We start from the raw sequence: 16,759 nt of genomic DNA, 5'->3' as shown, positions 1-16,759 counted from the left end.
TAAGCACAATACCAAATAGTAAAAATAGGAGGCTACTCATTGTGTGCAGGGGAAAATGGGTAAGCCAAATTGGAATTAAAATGTGTCACATTGGAATGAAATCCTGAAGGTCCAGTAGTGGTTTATTGTCTCTGTGTCATCAGACTATTGATGCTCGTAATCTTTCCTCATATTTTCTATATTTTCAGTGTACTGTTTTATTTTGTTTTTGCAGTGGGCATGTATTCATGTCATAGTCACGAAAAGTTAATGTAAAAATGTGTTATGTATAGCCTACCTGTAGATAATTCATTAAGACTTAACTACTAATATATAAAATCTGCCTGAAGGAATGGGAGCCAGAAGCTAAATTTAAAAGAAAAGTATTTTATTGTACAAATAATCCGTGTCTCAGAACTTGTTAACATTCTATTTTTAAAGCATTCTTTAGTGCAAGTCATGGAGACCTAAGCTCATGAGGTTAGTCATTACTAGGAGGTTACTTGAATATTTATGTTACATGTAACAGCTAGAGAGCCAGCTAATATTAATACACTTAATTATATTCTGTTAGAAGTACTATAGAAACATGTTATAGAGGGCCTTTCTTATCTTATATGGAGTTTCAATACAACTTAGAAAAAAGCTGCCTGTTCTGACACCTTTGTGCAAATTATTAAAAGAAACCCTTTGCTCAAGCAGATGCAGCTTGGGCTAGGGACTGTGGGTTATTGAGTGGAACACACTCCTGGACTAGGTGCCTTGGACAGGGTACAAACTATATAATCAGTTGTGTCTGCTCTATGTTATATGCCTTATTAGTTATTTGAAAATGGTTGGTGTTGTTCCATAGGTCCCAAACTATTTTATTCGTGCACAGAAAGGCAAGAATCATCTTCAGGTGACTTAGCAAAGAGGTGGTTAGTCAAGCTTTAAGTTAATACTGAGCTCTGATGATACAGATATGTTACTTTGTCTCAGACAAGTTTAAGGCAGATTTGAGGCTATTCTGATCTGAATAGCTTCGAAGGTAGAAGAAAACTAAAGTCACCACAAAAACATAGATGAGTTTATAGAGGTTCTAAGGTTGATATTTTCAGATTGCATCTGAAATGTTGGGGTATCATATAGTAAATTTAGATGAATTGTTACATGGAAGGGTAGATAGACAAATATACAGTAGAGACAGATAGATATCTCTTTGTTACAAAAAGAAATTGAGACAGCTTAAATGATACATACATGTACAATATAAATATATTTATGTATAAATATATTTATATAAATATAAATTACAGTAAATGAAATATATAATATAAATTAAGTAAATAAAAAATAAAATGGGTAAACAGTGGAAAAACATGAGAAGGAGGCAAGAATTTGACCTACATTTAAAAAGCATCCTATAAAGGATCTTACGTACATTTACAGATTGGGCTCTGATTATATATTTTAAAAAAATACAATGCTTATACTAAGAAAAATCAATCTTCTAGGATGCTCTTCAGTATGTATAGGGATCACTGTATTATAATGTAAATATCAAGATAAATATTAACTTTCATTAGCAACAAAGGATATTTTATAGAAATGCTTCTTTGTAGTCCTCAATGTAGACTGACAACATCTTATTACTGTGAACTTTAGTATTCCCATTTTTAAAAGATTTGGACCAAATAGAGAACACTTCACACAGATATAATTCATTGAGTGACAGTGAATTCTAGATTATCTAGATTATATTATATTATATTATCTAGATTATATTACTTGAAATACAACTATTTTTTGTTATTGTTATTATTTGAGATGGGGTTTCACTCTGTCACCCAGGCTGGAGTGCAGTGGTGCCATCTTGACTCACTGCAACCTCCGCCTCCCAGGCTCAAGCTATCCTCCTGCCTCAGCCTCCCAAGTAGCTGGGACTACAGGTATGCGCCATCATGCGCAGCTAATTTTTGCATTTTTTGTACAGACAGGATTTTTCTGTGTTGCCCAGGCTGGTCTCAAACTCCTGGACTCAAGTGATCTACCCATCTCAGCCTCCCAAAATGCTAGGATTACAGACGTGAGCCACCATGCCTAGCCTATTTTTTTTATTGTTAATTAATAGCAGAAATAGTAATCAAGTTGGGACAGGGTTGATATCCTTTTATAGAAATTGCAAAGCCTAATAAAAACAATCGCTGGAGAGGTTTGCTGGAAAAATACCATTCCACAGGAACAGAAATCTGTTTAAATATTTATTTTGAATCCACTCTAATGTATACACAATAGGTGTTCGAGACTTCAAGTTTCTTTTTCATTGTAGCCTGGATATTGCCCTATTGATAACCTTTTAAGAGGTGACAGCGTGCTGGCAGTCCTCACAGCCCTCGCTGCTCTGGGCGCTTCCTCTGCCTGGGCTCCCACTTTGGCGGCACTTTAGGAGCCCTTCGGCCCGCCGCTGCACTGTGAGAGCCCCTTTCTGGGCTGGCCAAGGCCGGAGCCGGCTCCCTCAGCTTGCGAGGAGGTGTGGAGGGAGAGGTGCGGGCGGGAACCGGGGCTGCGCGCGGTGCTTGCGGGCAAGCGCGAGTCCCGGGTGGGCGTGGGCTGGACGGACCCCGCACTCGGAGCGGCCGGCCTGCCCCGCCGGCCCCGGGCAGTGAGGGGCTTAGCACCTGGGCCAGCAGCTGCTGTGCTCAATTTCTCGCCGGGCCTTAGCTGCCTTCCCGCGGGGCAGGGCTCGGGACCCGCAGCCCGCCATGCCTGAGCCTCCCCCGACCTACGTGGGCTCCTGTGCGGCCCGATCCTCCCAGATGAGCGCTGCCCTCTGCTCCACAGCGCCCAGTCCCATCGACCACCCAGGGGCTGAGGAGTGCGGGCCCACGGCGAGGGACTGGCAGGCAGCTCCACCTGCAGCCCCGGTGCGGGATCCACTGGGTGAAGCCAGCTGGGCTCCTGAGTCTGGTGGGGACGTGGAGAACCTTTATGTCTAGTTAAGGGATTGTAAATACACCAATCGACACTCTATATCTGGCTACTCTGGTGGGGACTTGGAGAAACTATGTCTAGCTCAGGGATTGTAAATACACCAATTGGCACTCTGTATCTAGCTCAAGGTTTGTAAACACACGAATCAGCACACTGTGTCTAGCTCAGGGTTTGTGAATGCACCAGTCGACACTCTGTATCTAGCTACTCTGGTGGGGACTTGGAGAACCTTTGTGTGGACACTCTGTATCTAGCTAATCTGGTGGGGATGTGGAGAACCTTTGTGTCTAGCTCAGGGATTGTAAACGCACCAATCAGCACCCTGTCAAAACAGACCACTCAGCTCTACCAATCAGCAGGATGTGGGTGGCGCCAGATGAGAGAATAAAAGCAGGCTGCCGGAGCCAGCAGTGGCAACCGGCTCGGGTCCACTTCCACATTATGGAAGCTTTGTTCTTTCACTCTTTGCAGTAAATCTTGCTACTACTCACTCTTCGGGTCCACACTGCCTTTATGAGCTGTAACACTCACCGCAAAGGTCTGCAGCTTCACTCCTGAGCCAGAGAGACCACGAACCCAGCAGAAGGCAGAAACTCCGAACACATCCGAACATCAGAAGGAACAAACTACGGACACGCCGCCTTTAAGAACTGTAACACTCACCGCGAGGGTCCGCGGCTTCACTCTTGAAGTCAGTGAGACCAAGAACCCACCAATTCCGGACACACTTATACAACAAGGTGACGGAGTTTCATCACATTCTGCATCCTCAGACTTACATCTTTAAGCAATGTATGTGATGTTTCAGGGTTTTGTTTCATGGATTAGATTTCTTGTTTTCCAGACACAAACAGTAATCTTTACTATTACGGGTTCCTAGATTAAAGGTTATGACACTTTAATGAGATGAAGTTTGGTGAATACTTTGATTTCCTCAACATATTGTAAAAGTGAAGTATTATGTTGATCCAAAAATATCAGTAAGATATTCACAATTAATGCTTTATACATTCTGAATTTCTCCTAAACAAAGTTTGCTGATTTTTTTCATCTATTTAAGTCTCTGAAGGAAAATGAGTTTAGATAATTCCTAGAAGCAGATACTATATGTTTATCTCTTTTCATGTGATAGGAGTTATTTTGTAAATCCGTTCATAATTTAAATGCTCTAGGGAAGTGTGTTCTCAAGGGAACTTTATTGTGGATCATCATGTAAAGGAAAATTATTATATAGTAAATATTATTCTCTATATCCATATGGAAACTTTCTGATTTACAAGTTATTTGAGTTCCAAAAGGAGCTTATTCCCTTTGTGTGTTCCCAAGGAAGTATAACCTGAGTGAGCACAGGAATCTGTGAGAAAATAAGCTGGCAAATACTAACCTGATCCAAGTTAAGTATTTGGACCTGCTTAGATCTCTGAGCTATTATTGTTTTGTATAAGATTAAGTCTAAATGACATATTCTTTACAATTGCTTAGAATAGGTTAGTCCAGCTCCAAAGTTCATAGCAACTCATTATTAACCAAAGTAATTCTAGTCCTTCTCGCTGAGTGGTTTCTCCAAACTCTATATATAGAGTGAGGCAAAACTATTTATCTCCCATGGGAGAATTTTGGTAACCTTATCCCTATATCCCATACACTTCCCTAGAAATTCTTAATCCCCCCCAAACCTTTAAACTTTCTAGAGATGTAGTAGGAGGGGCAGTTGAAGATTTTCTATACACATGTAACCATTATGAAAACGTTCATTCAATGGCAGTTAGACTCCCCCCCACCCCCCCGCCACCCCACATGCATGGATACCTGCAGCTAGGCCCCTGATTCCAGCATTACTAAGAAAATAATTAGGCAGTGGTCATTCGCTGAAGAAATGGCATAAGTTGTTTATGCCCACTATAGATTAAAAGGTCATAAATCATATCACAGAAGCTGGATACTTTTGGGAGCGAAAGCGGCCAAATTAAAAGTTATTTTGGGACAACTAGCACAGTTAGGAGCCCACAGTGTTTTAGCCGGGAGTGCTTCCTCCTATTACCCGTCCCCACAGTTCCATTGGATCAATAGTTCTGCCAGGGCAGGACAAGTCATGAAAACCCACAACTTCACTGCTGAAAGGGGGTGATTCGATAATTTGATGGAGCAGAACATAGAAAAACCCCATGCCCTTAGGTGTGGTCAAAACAGTGACAATCTCGGGCAAACAAGCAGGGAGAATAAACATCATATATAGCCTGAAGTTACAATTCAGAGTAGAAAAGAACTGGCAGATTGGCCAGAAATTTAGCAGGGAGAATTGGAAAAGGATACTATCATAGTGAACTTTGGTAAGCTACCACATATTCCTAGAGGTCTGAAAGGCTGCACACATACTCTGGGGAAGACCAGAGAAGGATCAAGATGTCCACTTATCCTTAGCTGAACCTAAGGCTTTGGACACACAGAGAGAAGATAAGAGAGAACAAATGGAAAGTAAAAATCAAAAAAAACACTTGTAAACTGCCTGAACTTTGAGTGCATTCTACAACCGACTCACACGTATATATCAATTAGAGGCGTTAGCACAGTGGCCCTAGGTGTTTAAGTACAACCTGTGACTGATCGTTGGCTGACCACTAAACTGTGTTAACGCAGGGGAAAGTCCCAGCTCAAAAACGAAAATGGAAATTACACAAACTGAGCAGAAACATCAGCAGCGGCACAGCATGGGGAAGAGAGGCTGCACAGAGTTATGTTAGGCAAGTCCTAAATAAACAAACACAGTAATAACAGCAACAACCCTCAACAGAGAAAAGTCAGAATTCAGAGTTGCTGTAATATGCTATATAAAATGTCAATTTTCAAGAAAAAAATGAGACATGTAATAAACAGGAGTGTGACTCATACCCAATTTAAGAAGTGGTTAAAAGAAAGTGTCTGAAGAAAAAAAAAGAAATTATATTCGGGTTGAAGTGGAGATAGCAGATGTTAAACTTAGCAAACAAAGAGTTGAAAGCACTATTATAAATATGTTTAAAATAATAGGAAATCATGTTAAATAATTAAAGTATTACTATAATTACTCTTTAAATAGAGTATCAATATAAACATAAGTGTTATTTTAAAAGGAACAAAAATTCTGGAGTTAAAAAATATTATAATAGAAATAAAAAAATTGCAAGAGAGTCTCAACAGAATATTTAAGATGGCAGAATAAAGAAACAATGAGATTGAAGATCAATTAATAGAAATGGTCTGATTTGAAGAGAAAAGAACAATGAAAACATGAGCAGAGCTTCGGAGACCTGTGAGAGACCATCAAGCATACTAACATATGTATAATGGTAGAGAAAAGGAGGAAAGAAAGAAAGGGCTCAAAAATATTTGAAGAAATAATAGCCAAAAACTTCCCAAATGTGATGAATAACATTAATCTACACATTTGAGAAGCACAAAAACTCCATGTTGGATAAACACAAAAAAGATCTGTACATAGACACATTATAGTCAAACTTTTGAATGAAAAAGAGAAAATTTTGACAGTAACAAGAAAAAAAAGACTGTTACATACAGGAAAACAACACTACGATTAACAGCTTACTTCTCATTAGAAACAAAGCCAGGAGGTAGAGGGATGACGTATTCAGTGTGCTGAAGGAAAAAAAAGGGAAAATGTCATTTAGGAATTTTATATTTAGCAAAATTGTTCTTCAAAAATAAATATAAAATAAAGATATCCCAAATAAACAAAGACTGAGACAATTTGTTGCTAGTAGACCTGCCTTACAAGAAATACTGAAGGAAATCCTTTAAGTGGAAACGAAATGATAAAAATGTATCTAAAATTCACCTAAACAAAAGGACCTCATCACGTCATTATTTAGTAAGTATAGACATGATGTAAACATAAAACTAAATTCTGTTTGAACAGAAGGAAGGATATAACAAAGATAAGAACAGAAATCAATGAAATAGATAATGAAAATAATAGAGAAAATTAATGAATCCAAAACTTAGTTTTTTGAAAAGATCAGCCAAAACTTAGTTTTTCTTTTGCTAGACTGATCAAGGAAAAAGGAGAGAAGATGACAGATTACCAAAATGAGGAATCAGAGAGAAGGTATCACCACCAACCCCACAGAAATGAAAAGGATTATGAGGTATAGTTATAGTTCATACTATATTATAAACAAATAGTATAACCTCATAATCATTCTCATTTCTGTGGGGTTGGTGGTGATACCTTCTCTCTCATTCCTGATCTCATACTATACTATGAACAAATATTATAACCTCATAATCCTTTTCATTGCTTGATAGTTAGAAATACAACCTGTGACTGATCATTGGTTGACCTCAATTGTCATTGCTTAACAATTAGACAGTTGTTAGCAACTGGACAATTGTTGGCAATTAGCTGGATAAAATGGACTATCTTAGAAATGCACAAATTACCAAAACTGACTCAAGAGGAAATAGAAAATATGAACAGACTCGTAATATAAAGACATACAATTTATACAATTTATAGTTAGGAGAAAATCCTAGATGTAGATGACTCCACTGGTGAATTCTATCCAATACCAGTATTTCACAAACTTTTCTAGAAATAGAGCAAGAAAGGTCATCTTTCAATTATTTGTACAATATTACACTGAGAGCAAAGCCAGACAAAGACATCACAATGAAAGAAAACTGCAGACCAGATTCCCTCATGAATATAGACACCAAAACTGAACAAAATATTCACAAACCAAATGTGGCAAAGTAGAAAAGCATTATACAGTGCTGACCACAGAGGATTTATCCCAGGAATGTGAGTTTCACTTAACATCCAATAATTAATTAATGCAATATACCATATTAATAGAATAAAAGAAAAAACACATGACCATTTCAATAGATGTACAGAAACATTTGAGAAAATCCAGTATCCATTTGTGATATAATCTTTCAACAAAAGGAATAGAAGAGAACTTCTGTAACCTGACAAAGGGCATCTATGAAGAACTTATAATGTATGTAGTGATGAAAACCTGACCGATACACTCCTAGGATTGGAAAAGAGGCAAGGTTGTCAGTTCTTATGTCTTCTGTTCAACATTGTACAGGAGATTCAATCCAGTCCAGAATGATAAATACATGTAAGAAAGAGAGAGAGAAACAAATTAGAGGAAAAAAAAGAAGCAGCAGCAGCAGCAGGGGAGGGGGAGGGGAAGGGAAAGAGAAGGGTAGACAGACCAGCAGAAAGAAACAATCAATGGCATACAGATTGGAAAGTAAAAAGTAAAACTATTTATTTGCCGACAATATAATCTTGTACATGGAAAATTCTAAGCAATGTACATACACCTCCCCCACCACACACACGAACTAATAAAGGAATTCAACAAGTTAACTGAATATAAGAAGAGATATTGTACAGAAATCAATTATATTTCTGTATACTAGCAACAAACAATGAAATTAAGAAAACAGTTCAATTCACAATCCTGTCAAAAAGAATAAAGGCGTTTTTACAGAAATTGACAAGCTAATCCTAAAATTAACACGAATATGCAAAAGATCCAAAATAGTGAAAATACTTTTGAAAAAGGAAAACAAAATTAGATAACATACAATTTCTGGTTTTAAAACTTACTTTATAGAGTATGATATTGGCATACAGATCAATGGAATGGAATTGAAAGTTCAGAAAATTCATCATATTTTTGATCAATTAAATTTGACAAAGGTGCCAAGGCAATTTGTCATGGGAAGGGATAGTCTTTTCAATAAGCAGTGCTCTGTAATTGATGCTAGGATTATATGCAATATAAATGAATATTTATGAACCTAGGACTGTAAAAAACATATTTTAGTTCTTATTTCATATCCTGCACAAAAATTTAATCATGGGCCTAAATGTGAGAGCTAAAATTATAAAATTTCTAGAAGAAAACAGGAGAAAATCTTCATGACTTTGGGTTAGAAAAAGTTCTTAGCTATCACACCAAAAGCTTGATTCAATAAAATAGTTGGTAATTAGGATGTCAGCAAAATTTAAAACTTTTGCACTTCAAAAGACCCATTAAAGAAATGAAATGACAAACCAAAGACAGGGGAAAATATTTGCAAGATTGCGATTTGCAAATCATAATCTGATAAGAATTTTTATGCATAATATATAAAGAATTCTTCAATAATAAAAAAGACAAGCAACCCAGCTAAAAACTGGGCAAAATATTTAAAAATTCACCAAAGTGATTCACCAAAGAAGATGAAGTCATGCCTAATAAGCACTTGAAAACATGGTCAACATTATTATTTCCAGGGAAAAGTAAATTAAAACTGTAAGAGACTACTTCACACCCACTAGAGTGGCTATAATAAAGACAGATAGTAACAAGTGTTGGAAGATAAAGACAAATTAGAAGCCTCCTATATTACCAGGGGAGATGTAAGAGCATAGTCACTTTGGAAAGTGGTTTGGAAGTTTCTTAAAAGTTAAAATAAACTTACCCTTATGATCCAGCAATACCACTTTGAGGTATCTAAGAGGAAAAAAAATATGTCCACACAGAGACGTATTTTTCATAACAGCATTATTCATAACAGTAAAAAACTGGAAACAATTCAGATGTCCACTGGCTGATGCATGGATAAATAAAATGTGGTGTTATATCCATGCAGTGGAATAGTATTCATCAGTAAAAGGGAATAGACTACTGCTACATGCCACAACATAAAAGAATCTTAAAAATGAATTATGATAAGTGAAAAAGCTACATGAAAGAGATCACATACTATTTGATTGCATTAATAAAAATATCCAAAAAGGGCAAATTTATAGAGACAGAAAATATTTGTTGTCTAGGTCTAGGGATTGACTGCCTAAGGGTATGAAGGATCTTTGTAGGGTGACAAAAATATTCTAAAAATGAATTGTGGTGATGGTTATACAACTCTAAATTTACTTAATGTCATTGAGTTATACACATAACAAGAGTGGATTGTATGTTATATAAGTTATATCTCAATAAACTGTTATGCTTATTAAAACTAAGTATAGAGAAACCTGGCAGACATTCTCTTAAGCAAGCGACCAAGGTTAACATACCCCGAGATATCATATACCTTTGATGTTACGTTATAAGAAGGGCACATCACCTCTTTTGTATTCTTCTCTAAAACCTATAATCCGAATCTAGTTACGGGATTGGACAAATCGAAGTTGTAAAAGGTTTCACAAAATATCCGACCACTAGTCTTCACAATTATCAGTCATGAAAAACATGGAATGACCAAGAAATTATCACAGATCAGAAGAGACTGAGGAGACATGGCAATTAAAATGCAGTATGGTATCCTGGATTGGATTTTTGGAACAGAAAAAACATATTAATGGAAAAATTGGTGACATCTGAATAAAGTCTGTAGTTTAGTTAATAGTATTGTATCAATATTAATTTCTTAATTTTGTCAAATTTACCATGGTTATGTAAGATAGTAACATTAGGAAAAACTAGTGAAGGAAATATGGGTACTCTCTGTACTATCATTGCAACTTTTCCATAATTCTAAAATTGTCCCAAAATACAAAGTTAAAATTTTAAAAAGCAAATGGAGAATTTATAGATTAAAGGATAATTATCATTTGAATATAATATGTACATCTTATTTAGATCCTGATTCAAACTAACCAGTTATAAATAGAAAAGACCATTTAGAAGTCAATCATTTAACATGGACAGGCTATTTAATGACATTAAAGAATTACTATTATTTTTGATGTGGAATGATATTAGTTATGATTGTCATCTTTCAGTAACACATAGTAAAGTATTCATGCATAAAATAATAAGCTATCTCGGATTGTCTTTCAGATGCTCTGGTGGAAGAAAAAGTAGGTGAAAGTATAATTGGAAAAACAATTGACTATGGGTGATGGGTACTAGAGAGTTCATTTTTCTATATTCTGCCCTCTCTCATATATTTGAAATATTTTATAATAAAAAGTTTTAAAATAGTGGAAAGAAAAAAATACTAAAATAAATAATTAAAGTATTGTAATTAGCCTTCTATGCTGACCACAAACAGGGCTGTCTCTTAAAAATCAAATCTGCACAATGTCTGAATAAATAAATCATAGAGAGATGAGTGAACTCTCAAAAGCAATCTGAGCAAGATACAATCGGTACTGAATAGTTGGAAGAGCAATAAGAGAAGTGCCTGAATTAACATAGACCTCCTAAGCTGGAATGCTTTGTTGTTCTTTCCTTGAAGTTCTGTGACCTGGTGATATCTAAAACTCCTTCTGTGTGAGGATTTTAGAAAGTAGAATGTGGTCAGAAGCAGCCCTTTGTTCGTAGTCAATGGTAAGATCTGTAGTTCTCACCCCCCTTCAGGTTTTGTTTTGTTTTTTTTTTTTTTTTATTGACTAGAGGCTTTGTTTGTGGCCTTGTGACTTACAAGATAGGTTACTGCAATATAATGCATTTGCTACTTCTCTGGAAAGCCATTCAGAATCTTTAAGGAGTGCAGAATGTACAACTCTTTTGCTAAAGGGTCTCTGCCAAAGAAGCATTCTTCCGGATTTTGTAATTTGCATTGATTACTGAGCTGTTGCTCAGTGCATCATTGGATGTTGACTGTAATCTATAAAGCCTTACATAGTTTTCTTCCGATTAAAGAAGTCTGACAGTGGTTGTCAATTTTAATAATGACTGAGATTGATCTATGTGACTTAAAATTTTAACAGATTTTGGAACCTGAAATGTGAGAAACAAGTTTTCTTATTGATGACACATACTCTGTAAATCTATTTTAAAGGTGGGTTCAGTGTACAGTAGTGAATTTGAATTAAAAAAAACCAGAAAGTTGAAAATAGACAAAAGTGCCAAAAATAAGGTATTTGTCCTGACTTTCTGTTCCTTCATCTCACCTGACATTCCCTCAGAATATTTTACATCCTTGATGACCAGTCTTTTAAGCAATTCTACCTGATAACCCCACTATATAGTGACAGAGTTACTGATTTGTTCCATTAGGAGATAAGAAGAGGAGCACTATTCATATCAAAGACAACTGGTCCTACTTCCAGGTCCATCTTTGGGCCAAGATATGTAGTCGCCAACAGTGAGTTGGCGACTATATTTTTTGAGTCCTGGCGCAAAGTAAGATCCATCTGTTTTGCCCAGCCGTTTGCCTGAGTGCCACAAAATGGTCCTGTTATTAGTCTTATTTGTGGTCCTATTTGAGGTTAGGTATAATGTAAATAAATTTCAGTTCTCCTCGTGATGAGTACAGCATGGGAATTAAGAGGGGTGGTGTTGGTAGTTGTAAGTGATGTTGAGTCTCTATTTTTTCAATTGCTCTGTTTTCTTTGGATTGGGAAACAGACATTTAAGAATGAGTTTGTCATCTGGAAGGATAGTTGTGACCAAGTTTCCCTCAACAGGATACAAGATGTTATTTTTGAGCCTCATTACCCTCACCAAGAGAAAAAAAAAAGAAGGAAAAAGGAATAAGAAAGAAAGTGAAAGTAGAGAAGAAACAAGCAGAAATAGAAGAAAAAGATCAAAGAGGAGAAGGAGAAATGGCATGGGGGGGGGAATGAAAATTGGTACACTGACCATCTATTCATATAATTGATTTAATTATTTTGAGCTGATAGTTCAATTCATTCAACATCTGGCAAACTGAGGAAAAGGAAACCTGACTGAATGAATTGAATTACTAGTTGTTAGTTATATGTTTATATGTAAATATTCAGCCTAGTTTCTATCACCTTTTCACGTCTAAACTAGAGAATGAATTCGTTTCGCTAACCATATTTTGTTGGTGAGTAGAACAATGCCAGTTGGTGAATTAGATTTATCCAGAGGTGGGCAGTTTTAAATTTCTGAATCATTTTTCAGAGATTATTGTTATTCAATATATTTATATTATATCTCATAATTTCTGTGCACAAGTTATTTTTGTCAGTTTCTTTTGTGAATGTTTTGCTGCCTTATAAGGAAATATGTGCACTCCCCTCCTCTCATTCAGTTGTCCCTGGTGACGCCTCCATAATTTCTGCCTTTACGCTGGTTCATTTTTAGCCTAATTCAGGCATGTGAGAGGAGGGGGAAAAGTTTAGTTAGTCAACGTCAGTGATTTTTTTAAAATCTAATCTCATTCATGAGTGAATTTAGTGTGAACCTGAGCATATTTATGCTTAAAATCTATGTACATCAAATAGAGCAATTACCCAAAATATTCCTCTATACATTTCAAGAGAAAAAGAAAACAGGAATCACAAGTAAGAACTACATATGCTTTCTAATAATAGTACAATTTCAGGGGTGATTTGTGATTATGCTCTCATATGGGGAAATATTAAAATATTACCTTGCACTAATGTGAAATTGGATGTAAACATATGGCATTTAGTGTTATAAATATATAGAAAGTATTCTGCCACGCTGTAAAGTGAATGAAAGCGAATTACATTACCTCATTTTATATTTTAAAAACTAAATTTTTCTAAATCCCATTGTATCAGTTTTTCAAAGCTAAAAGTAAGGATGATTTAATTCTAGTGTGTGATGTGATTTTTTTAATTTAAAAAATACTATTATTTATAGATGGTGTTGTTTGAAGAAAGAAATGATTCAAAAAATAGTATAATATTTTAAGCCTAATATTTATTATATACTTGGAGCTCTTAATGCCTGGACTGTTACTTAATTTAGAATTAAAAGTACATATTTAAAAAATAAGCAACATGCTTACAGTTACTTAAACCAGGGAGTGTTGTTCAGACTCTCTTGGTCTTCCTGTGCTGCTTCAAACAGCAGTGGCTGCATGTGACAAGATGCACAGTATGATGTGAAATGGGGCACGCTAAACCCATAATACAGTACATTTCAATGGCCATTTTGTGTTGTTAAATATGTTCATTTAGCCCTTCTTCACCATCTACCTCACCAGCAATTCAGTCACTGGAAAGTAGCAGATCTAGCATTTTTTACAATTCCATTTGAAGTCATAATTTCCCTTTAATATGTGTATTCAGATCCATAGATTTTCTTCTTTATTCCCTGAACTTAATTTTTCTGTAATCTTTAGGCTGTAGAAATTGTTTAGGAGTTTTTTTTTAATCAGAATATAGCTAAAATTCAGAAACATTGAGTTTCTAGTCATATCATTATGAAGTCCTTAACATGGAGGCATATTTTGTTTTTCAGAATTGCTTTTTTTTCTCCTCTTTAGATCCTTTTCTTTTCATTAAAAAACTACTCTGGGAAGAGGGTTTTTTCTTTTTTTTTTTTTTTTCCTTAACAGAAAAAAAAAAAAAAAGAAAAAGAAAAAAAGAAAAGCCACGCTTGACTGATAATGCATTGCTTTGGATGGTGAAACATTATGAAAGTTTAATTTTTAATTAAATCTGAAATACCAATTATAACTGAAAGAGATTTTAACCTGTTTCTTTTCAGACTGCCTGAAGTTACATTTAGAGACTGAAATCACTGCACCTTAAAAACAAAAGATTGAGCTGCACTGTATTCCTGTAAGTCAAAGCTTCCTGTACCTTCTTCTGTGTTTCTGTGACCAACCCAAAAAAGGACAAAAACATTGGTAACATAGTAACCAGACATGAGTAAAAATTTGAATGTCCCTGAAGAAATATATGTTTAAATGATTTTCTTCTTAAAAAAAAAAGTTGTTGGTCTCAATATTCAGTGTGTCTTTTTTATCCAACCTAAATTGTGAATCCTTTCTTTTGGCTGGTTTGAATTTCATTAGGGAGGGTGTCACCCACTGTGCATGAGCACAGTGACACACACCCTGTCTGGAAAGATTCTTGCTTTTTTATTTTATTTTATTTTATTTTTACTAGTCTCACTGAAGGTAAAAGATTTCTTTTGGAATCAAAGTAGATTTCATTTTCCTTTGTGATGTCATTAGAAATTTTTAGCCTTTGTGTCAATGGAAATGGAGAGAAAGAAAGTTCATGATGACATCACAAGATTCTGTTGCCTTGAGGACTTTGGGCAAAACTAAGTAAAATGCATAATTCCCTTGTGTGCGTGTGTTCCCCATTCTGCTACGAAGCAGTCAAAATAGCACATCTTATGTCTTCCCGTGAGCTACAAGGCTGTCTCTCAGAGCCCCATTGTTCCATAAATGCATGTCAGAGTCTACCACAGTCTGGTCTACCCTTATTTAGCTGCTGTTTTGTCAATGTACTTGGAAGAACAATTAACATTTGGGATTTCAACGTCTGAATAACAGGCAGTGAATAGAACCCAAGCATATAAAAGATTCAGACGCCCAGGGTAAGAAAACAGAAGCTTATAGTTGGTGAAGAAAAAAAGAAAAGCATTTTTAATGCTGCACTCAAAGGTTGTGAAATACTACAAGGAAAGTCAATCTGTTTTTATTTTTAATTTTAGATCAAAATGTACATTTTGGTAATAAAATCCAGAAGCTTATGATGTCTTCCTCAGTTTTACAGTTTAATGTACTGCAAGTTCTTTCGCTAAGGGTCTTAAAACACTTACCCTTCCATTGTTGGAATGCCAGATGTGGAGTCTACTGTATCGTGGTTTTTAGAGTGTCACAGCCCCCAGTCAACAGAGTACACTAAAGGTGATTCAGACAATTGCTTCCATTTTCACTGTAGTTCACTGCACTCTTTATTGACTGTAGTTCTTGTGTGTTGACAGTAGACAGTTCTGGAGTTGCTTATATGTCTCTGCCTATGGTCTGAATTCCTGCTAAGTTCATTTTTGTTAAGCGATGATGCACGGACGGAGCAAGGTTACCTTACTGTCATTGCATCTGGTGAAATGAAGGAGACTTTGGCAGTTTCTGTATGTTGCCCACTGAGCATGGTGCCTGGCTGGTATGAGTGAATAAATGATAGTTATTGTTATTGTTGTCATAACTACAACAGTTCAAACCCACAGACAGTAAGGTCTCTAAGAGCAGGGGCTCTCTCTTTCTTACTCATTTTTGTAATTTCTAACCCTTGGCACAATAATAGATAATCATGAAATAGCTGTTATTAGTTTAATTTCAAAACTTTTTAAAAGTCAGAAATCCAGGGTTCATTCTGTCAGAATATTTATTGTAAACACAGGTTGAATACAGTTTTTGACAGTCAGGAAGAAGATGATAAAGGAATTTGCCAAACACAACCTTTCTGCTTATCATATCATACGAGGTATCCATCTCCCAGCCCCTTACCTCATTGACTTTACACTTCTTTTTCCTGACCAAAGTGAGAACTGACCATTCATACCACATCCTTTTCACCTATGAAATGGTCTTCAGCATTTTTCCACTTAAGTTGTGTGTTTTATATCCCATACACTAGAATCAACTCCACAAATAAATATGCCCAATTCCAGGGTAGATGATGCTCTGATACCTCAGTTCGTCTTGCCATATGATAGATTTTGTTTCAGGGAAATGGGACAAGTGATACAATAAGTATTGGGTCAAGAGGCCAGGGATTTGGGAAGGAACCATTAGCAGAATGTACTTTTAGTGCATAAAAAGCTAGGACCAACTTTTCAACACTAATATGACCACAATATTCTTTAGAACTCAGAACCATTTGACACCTTCTAAGTTGTTTTTTTTTCTTTTTTACATACATTTCTCTGCCCCTCTTCCCCACCATCACTTTTTAAAATTTATTTCCAAAAGGGATTCTTTCATTTTTATTCAATGAGCTTCTGGTGATGCAAATTAAGGCTCTCATAAAACTTGACCTCTGAGGCAATACTAAAATGATGAAATTTAGGCTTAGTGAATTCTACTGTTATCATGTTCAATAACATTTAAGGACATA

The 16,759-nt window shown here is 35.9% G+C and overlaps 1 protein-coding gene across 39 annotated transcripts in view; it reads left to right on the top strand.

The window, feature by feature from the left end:
- The window catches only part of ZBTB20 (zinc finger and BTB domain containing 20), an 838,196-nt gene that overhangs the window by 337,394 nt on the left and 484,043 nt on the right, over positions 1-16,759 (top strand). For all 39 annotated transcript variants that reach the window (XM_055381701.2, XM_063704061.1, XM_055381680.2 and 36 more), the window contains one exon: positions 14,394-14,467. The gene's annotated coding sequence lies outside the window, so the exon portion shown is untranslated. The remainder of the gene's footprint in view (positions 1-14,393; positions 14,468-16,759) is intronic.

This window comes from Gorilla gorilla, chromosome 2, assembly GCF_029281585.2.
Source record: "Gorilla gorilla gorilla isolate KB3781 chromosome 2, NHGRI_mGorGor1-v2.1_pri, whole genome shotgun sequence".
NCBI classification, from domain to species: Eukaryota; Metazoa; Chordata; class Mammalia; order Primates; family Hominidae; genus Gorilla; species Gorilla gorilla.
The sequence above is the reverse complement of the archived record's forward strand: the minus strand, read 5'-3'. Positions and strand labels throughout refer to the sequence as shown.